Source organism: Suncus etruscus, chromosome 3 (genome assembly GCF_024139225.1).
Source record: "Suncus etruscus isolate mSunEtr1 chromosome 3, mSunEtr1.pri.cur, whole genome shotgun sequence".
Classification (NCBI taxonomy): domain Eukaryota; kingdom Metazoa; phylum Chordata; class Mammalia; order Eulipotyphla; family Soricidae; genus Suncus; species Suncus etruscus.
In genome coordinates, this window is record NC_064850.1 from 5,568,832 (window position 1) to 5,575,891 (window position 7,060).

Below are 7,060 nucleotides of genomic sequence, written 5' to 3' on the forward strand. Positions count from 1 at the left end.
ACTTGTCCCCACCATTGCAATCAGGGGCTTGATTTCACTTGCTTTAATTTCATCTTACTTGCTTCAGTTTTACTAAACACGTGGTCTGTGGCACCTTGTTTACCAACTGTTTGCCAGGTATATGGTAACAATTTCTAAACAACGGGTGGGAACAGATCAGGAGCTTCAGGCACGCACCCAAGACCCAGATGAGACTATAAAAAGTGCTCCATCTTGCCGAGTACTGTTGGCAGCGCCAGCCACTGGAAAGGTCCTGAATCTGCAGCAGTTCCAGGCCTGTGAACTCAGTGTCCAAGATGCCAAGGTTATCTCGGGACAAAAGCTCCAGCCATGACTCTGGCCACTAGCTTCTTCACCCCCTTCCTCCAAGAGGAAGAGCCTCAGGGAAGGAAACAGAGTAAGGTGAGCAGGTAATGACGTCTACTCAGGTGGCCGGGGGCCAAGAGTTCATCTCATCTATCAAGATTTGCTGAATGGGCTCATGCCAAAGATGCAATCATGATCAGATCCTGGCTTTTGTTGGGCTCACACTCAGCTTGGAAAGAGGGAAAATAAGCCCACAGGAACCACAGAAGACCAACCAAAATAGAGTGAAATGCCGAATTAGGGGGTTTGAGGCCCCCCAGCAGAGACTGCCAACTGACCCCTTCCTAGATGATGAAACTGTGTCTCTTTCTCTCTACCATGGGACCCTGTTCTTTCTACACATGTAGCCCCTCAGAGCTCTATAACCCCCATCTCCAACCCTGCACCTTCCAGCCTCTACCACTGCTAGTGCTTCTCCACTTTAAGAATATAGTTTGCTCTAAACTTCTTGTATATTTCCTTCAACAATGCTTATGAGAGCCTAAAATGGACCTAACAGTGGTGAAAAACTTGCTTTGCATGTGAGGGGCCCTGGGTTCATTCCTGATACCACATTATTCTTGAGTTCTTAGCTAGAGGATAACCTCTGAGCATACTTCCTTCCAAACTCTCTCTCTCTCTCTCTCTCTCTCTCTCTCTCACACACACACACACACACACACACACACACATAAGCTCAAGCTTTGCACGTGAGAGGGCCTGGGATCTTTTCTGGTAATTCATGGATCTCCTGAGCTCTAATATTGTCTAAGCATAGTTGGTCAAAAAACAAACACTAAAATGCTTATCAAACATGCTCATTTGATTATTTTTCTATTTATTTCCAATAAGAGAAAAGAAGGGCATGAAACTGTCTTACTTTTCTTTGGTTTATTTGTTTCTGTTGCAGTGAAGAGGCCCCCTCAGCTGTGCTCAAAGAATGGGCCACTCTCTCAGTTCTAGCTTCTACCTGTTGGGCTAGATTTTAGGTCCTTGACCCTGGAAGGGCTGCCACACTTAGGACCTATAGGACTGGGGTCCAGTTTGTTGGTTGGCCGTAGCTAGGGGTGCTGAGGAGGGGCAGTGGGCATGCAAGTTGGTGATCAAACTCAGGGTCCCCCACATGCTAATCTTGTGCTCTGGTTCTTAGAACTGTCTTCCAGACTCATCAGTCTGGTTTTCTGCATCAAGAGCAATGGGCATATGGTAGGCACTTAGGAATTGTTTGTTTAGTAAATGAAGGAGAGAAAAGCTCTCACTGGCACTCCAGTATTTTGGATGGATGTAATGGAGAAGCACTTAAAGCCAGGACAAGCGAGGGAGATCTTGTGGCATTTTTGTGTTGGCTGAAGGAAGGGTGGTCACAGGCACATAATTCTGGTGGTGAGGAAGGGTCAGATCAGGGAGATACAGAACCTTTCTGGGTTCGAGGGGGATGGCTGCTCTTGGCCATCTGCCCTTTTCGTAGGAGCCTCCTTTACAAATGAAACAAAGAAATCAGCTACCAAAGCCTACTACTATCACACATGCCCCTCTTGGGCAAACTCAGGAACTAAACAAATCCAGTGTATGCTGAGTAATCAGAACGCAGAGGGCTGAGGGGCCACTGAAGACAGCTCAAGTGACCTTTGATGATTCTGAAACCAGTCAAACGACCGAAGCAAGCCCAAGTCATCTGATCATGAGACTCACCTCCTGACCATCGCCGACTGTTCACAAAGAGCTGGCCAAGGACATTCCAGCCATGCCAGGTCACCGGGCCCGTTCCCAGGGGCAGCGACCCACTGTGCTCGCTTTCCCATCACACCTGTGGGAAAGCACCAAATGAAACAGGGTCCATGGGCTGTGGGGAGTGCTTGCAAAATAGCAACCACTTTTGCACCAGACCACTGAGCAGGGCAGTTGCGGGCTGAGCCCTGTGACCCAGGACGTCTCCACTCACCACAGTGGTGCCAGCTTGAGGCTCCAGCCTCACAAGGCAAGATCTGTTATTTTTAGATCTGTTCTTTTGTTCCTGTTCCTCAGTTGGTCTCTTCCCTGAACAAAATGGTTTCAGACTGCCACAAGCATTCTAGGTCTGGGGACAAGACCAAAAGACTTTACTGGACTGCCCATCCTGCACCCTACATTGGCGATCATGACAATGGCTGCCTGTCAGCTGCCACATTGTTTTGCAGACACTCAGCATTCTGTGAGCAGCTTGGGACACCATGCCAGTCTTTGTGCATTTTGCATGGCTCATTGATCACCAAGATCAAATGATAACATGTCTGGATCTGAGCTAGGAGATCAAGTTTTCTGTCTTCTGTCTCTCCTTCCTCCTCTCACCCCCATCTCCTTTATTCCTCCCTTCCTCCCTCCCTTCCTCCCTTCCTCTCTCCCTTCCTCCTTTCCTTCCTCCCTTCCTTCCTCCCTTCCTCTTCCTCCCTCCTTTCCTCCTCCCTCCTCCCTTTCTTCCTCCCTCCTTCCTTCCTTTCCTCCTTCCTTCCTCCCCTCCTTCCTCCTTTCCTCCTCCCTTCCTCTCTTCCTTCCTCCCTCCCTCCTTCCTTCCTTCTTTCCTTACTTCCTTGCTTTCCTTTCTTCCGCCCTTCCTTTCTTCCTTCCTCCCTTCCTTCCTTCCTCCCTTCCTCTCTTCCTCCCTCCCTCCCTCCCTCCTCCCTCCCTCCCTTCCTACTTTATTCTTTCCTTCCTTCCTCCCTCCTTTCTTTCCTTCCTTCCTTCCTTCCTTCCTTCCTTCTTCCTTTCCTTCCTTTCTCTTCCTCCTCCCTCTCCCTCCCTCCCTCTCTTCCTCCTCCTTCTTCTTCCTTCCTTCCTTCTTCCTTCCTTCCTTCCTTCCTTCCTTCCTTCCTTCCTTCCTTCCTTCCTTCCCTCCCCCTCCCTTCCCCTCCCTCCCCCTCCCTCCCTCCCTCCTCTCCTCCCTCTCCTCTCTCCTCCCTCCCCTCTCCCTTCCTTCCTTCCTTCCTTCCTTCCTTCCTTCCTTCCTTCCTTTTCCTTCCTTTTCCTTCCCTTTCCTTCCCTTTCCTTCCTTCCTCCCTCCCTCCCTCCCTTCCTATAAATATTTATTTTCTTGTCATGAAACCCAGGGGGAAATTTCCTCCTGTAAGCACATGAGTTGAAGATTGCCCATTCCCAGTTGCTATGAAACAGCTGGTGCTCCAACCCTGCAGTGCTCGTGCTGGACAATACATGCGCCTTGAGCTTTTCTAAAGAGTCGAAGGTAAAGACACCTCCCTCTCCCATGCTCTCAGACTTTCTCACATTGTTCATGTGCTACATCAGGGCTGTGAATGACCTTTCAAGGCCTCATGGGAGGCAAGGCTCAGTTGAGGGCAGGAGAGAGATTGAGAGGAATCTGAAACCTTGATACTAGGAAGCCAGAAAGAATTCTTGCTAGAGAAACTTCATTTGGAGATTCTAGAGATAGACTTAAGACACTTGCTTTGCATGTGGCCAACTCCAGTTCAAATTACTGGCACTACAGATGGTCCCCTGAGCACCACCAAGGGTCACTCTTAAACACCATTGGGTGTGGCCCAACACACACACACACACACACACACACACACACACACACACACACACACACACACACACCTATTACAAAGAAGAACTCTCATTCAATCAAACCTCACAGGAGTGATGCATCCACAAGGCAGAGGTTGGCTTCTATAGAAAACTAAAGCCCAAAACAAGAGCACCCACTGTGGAAGGCCAGGCCCTGCTCTCTGCTGTGTTCAGGGAGTGGGCAGAAGAGCAGGCAGGTTAGCACATGTCCATTCATTCCTCAGCAGGCCCTTTGTGTCCTCGATCCTTTTGGTTTCTAGCCTGGTTCCAGCAAGATATATCCAGTTTCAGGGATGTGCTGCAAGTGGCTACTTTCTCTTTGTCTTGGTGGCTTCTGATCTCTTCCATCAGTAGAATGTGTCCATGGAAGACATGGGCATGCTCTATGTGGTGTGGAGACAGTCCTCACAGTGCTTATTTTAGTTTTTGCTCTGGGTTGCTGGTATGTTGGGAACAAGTTGAAGTCACCAGTTTGCAACATTTTCTCTTTTTTATTACTTTACGCCACCACACAAATCCTCTCAAGAACCTGGCAGAAATTCTTCTGCTCTTTTGCAATGAGATGACTGAATTTTAACAAGGTTGGTTCATTATTCAAGGTTTTAAGACCAGTATATGTGAGATTCAAGAACTGAACACTGGAATCCAATATTTATTTGCTTGATATTACATAAATTTTGTTTTTTTTTTCCAGAGGATTAGCAGAAATTCAAGTATTTAAAAAACTATTTAAGGGCCAGAATGGGTATAGTGGGTAGGGACTTTGCCTTGCACATGGCCATCCTGGGTTCAATTCATTGCATCCCATACGGTCCCCTAAGCCCACCAAGAATAATTCCTGAGTGAAGAGTTAAGGGTGATCCCTGAGCACCACCACTGTGTCTCAAGAAGAAAGGAAGAAAGAAAGAAAGAAAGAAAGAAGAAAGAGAAAGAAAGAAAGAAGAAAGAAAGAAAGAAGAAAGAAAGAAAGAAAGAAAGAAAGAAAGAAAGAAAGAGGGACCAGAGGGATAGCATGGAGATAAGGCATTTGCCTTGCATGCAGAAGGTCAGTGGTTCGAATCCTGGCATCCCATATGGTCTCCTGAGCCTGCCAGGAGTGATTTCTGAGCATAGAGCCAGGAGTAATTCCTGAGCGCTGCTGGGTATGACCCAAAAACCAAAAAAAGAAGAAAGAAGAAAGAAAGAAAAAGAAAGAAAGAAAGAAAGAAAGAAAGAAAGAAAAAGAAAGAAAGAAAGAAAAAGAAAGAAAGAAAGAAAAAGAAAGAAAGAAAGAAAGAAAGAGAAAGAAAAAAGAGAAGAAAGAAAGAAAAGAAGGAAGAGAAAGAAAGAAGAGAAGGAGGGAAGAAGAAAAGGAGGGAGGGAGAGAGGAAGAAAGGAAGGAAAGAAGGAAGGAAGGAAGAAAAGAAAAGCAATGAAAGAAAAGAAAGAAACTTCGGATAAACTAGTCAAAATTTCCAACAGTTGAATTCAAGCTATTTGAGCTCAGAACATGTCTTTCAGCTCTATCCTGACTTACTGGCTGGTATGAGGCCTCAACAGCAGGAGAACTTGAACATCTTTGGTTTCTATTACTCTGTTTACAACACAATTTTCTCATTTGTTTTTCAGAGTCAGTGCAATATGTATGTATCTATGTATGTATTATACTCATGTTCCAGAGGTTGCATGGCATACCAAGGTGGTGCCTTAGTCTGCTCAGGCTGCCATTGCAAAAAAAATTTGTTGGCTTATGTAACAAACGTTTTTCATATTTCTGAAGACTAGTCTAGGATCAAGATGCCTGTAGATTAAGTGTTTAAAGGCTACTTCCTGTTTGGCAGGTGATAGGTCACCTTCCTGCTTTTTGGCACAAAGAGAAGAATAAGTAGGCGGTAAGATTAGGGTGAGGTGGGGAGGTAGGGCAGAGCCCATGTCTCTTTCTCATTTCATAAAGAACATTGATCCCATCATTAAATATCCACCCTGATGACTTATCCCAACCAAAGTTTCCACTTCCAAGTACCATCACACTAGGGTTTAGGGGATTAAGATTTCAAATTTGGGGGACACATGTATTCCATCTATAGCAGTCATATTGCCCAGTGTTGGAGTCTGGAGTTGAATACAGATGGTCTGACTCTAGAATATTCTACTGGCTCATCATATTCTCCATAAAATGTATACTACATGATTCTTCTGCAATTTAACTTTAAAAACTCAAGAATATGTTTGGGTCACATTTATTTCTACATCACTTAAATGATTGCATCATTAATGGGTTGAGATAACAAAGAGTGGAGGCCAAATTTTTACTATTCCCATTATCTTATTGCTTTTAGGACTTAATAAAACAAGGGAAATATTAATGACATTTATCACATTATTTTGGAGGCTATGCACAGAAATATGACATATAAATCATAACATTTATATAAATATCAATCACCATAATCATTATTATTGTTAAATATATACCAGGATAAGCACACTTCCCAGAGTTTGGATGTTTCAGTGAATATGATCAGTGGTTAGTTAGATGGGTTCAAATGATGAAAATTCACTTTTGATCTGTGCCCCTATCAGCTTGTATACTTTAGTAAATCTTAACGATTTAAGAAAAGGTCCTTTCCTTCTCTATGAAATTAAATGTTAATTTCTGACTGACATTAAGGGTTTTTTTATAAGGATGTGATCTACTGCCTCAAACTCATCACCCTAGTCCAACACCATTGGCAGACACACCATTCTTTCCACCCTTTCTATCCTTTCTTGTATCTGTATCTCTTGTCTGATGCTGTTATATCCTCTCCTTTAAGTGCTTTCTCAAATATCATCTTCTCAATGTCTTTTTTCTCACTTAATAGAACCTAGGATGGTTAATGTTTGGACGCACATCTTACTGGATTTGTGAAAAGCCCCACAGCTTGAATTGCAATCACTGCTATTTTTTCCTTGCCTGGAAATTCTCTGTATTTTCTTCACAGTCAACATATATGTTCCAAAAGAGCAGAGATATGCATCATTGGTGGTATTATTCACTCACTATTAATCCCTGTCTTGGACAACTCAATGTTGCCTATAAATACTTCATATGTAACAAAATTAAGTTTACTAATTTTGCAGAGGCAAACATTATTCAAGATAACACTACCCACTCTACACACAGAATACA